This window comes from Notothenia coriiceps, unplaced genomic scaffold, assembly GCF_000735185.1.
Source record: "Notothenia coriiceps isolate Sejong01 unplaced genomic scaffold, NC01 NC01_scaffold00011180, whole genome shotgun sequence".
Taxonomy (NCBI): domain Eukaryota; kingdom Metazoa; phylum Chordata; class Actinopteri; order Perciformes; family Nototheniidae; genus Notothenia; species Notothenia coriiceps.
Window position 1 is genome coordinate 148,173 of NW_011343881.1, and position 830 is coordinate 149,002.

Sequence of the window (830 nt, forward strand, 5' to 3'; positions counted from 1 at the left end):
TGATCGAACAAACCCACCGGACATCTATTCAGTGAGCTGATAGAGAGGTTTCGTTTCAGTAGGCAAGCCCTTTTTGATTTAATCGAGGAGATCTGATTAATGTTCATCGCACAACTGCATGTCGGGCTATTAGACACGTTTCCTTGGCTCTTCAGCGCCGCCTTAGGAATTATATTCATCTACCAACACAAGAAGAAGCAGCAAAATCCAGGCAAGATTTTTATTTAAAATCAGGTAGCCTATACCTGGTATTGTCGGATGCATCGATGGTACTCATGTTCGCATTCAGGCCCCCTCTGAACATGAGTATTTGTATGTTAACAGAAAGGGTTATCATTCAAGGACATGGGCATTGTCAACCTTGTTGAAAGATGGCCTGGGTCGACCCATGATGCTCGCATCCTGAGAGAGAGAGTCCTTCATCGGGAATTTGAGGTGGGGAGAATTAATGGTCTTCTTATTGGATACCCTCTGAAGCGCTGGCCAATGACACCTGTCATTGCAGAGAGAACTGCACAAGAGTGCCGCTATAACGAGAAGCATACGAGGACGAGGAACATTGTAGAGCGCTGCATTGGAGTTCTCAAACATAGGTTAGTAAGTCATTTTTATAATATTGAAAGGCCAGCCTTTTAATGTCGATAGGCTAAATTGTTTTTTGCTCTAACTTAATAAACTGGGCCTTTTATTTGTAGTTGTCACTGCCTTCACAGTGAAATGCGAATGCACAGTGAAATGTGAATGCACCCTGAGCGCGTCAGCGTGATCATTGCTGCCATTGCGCTGCTGCACAACATCTGTGTGAAAAAGAGAATCCCCCTTCCCATGCA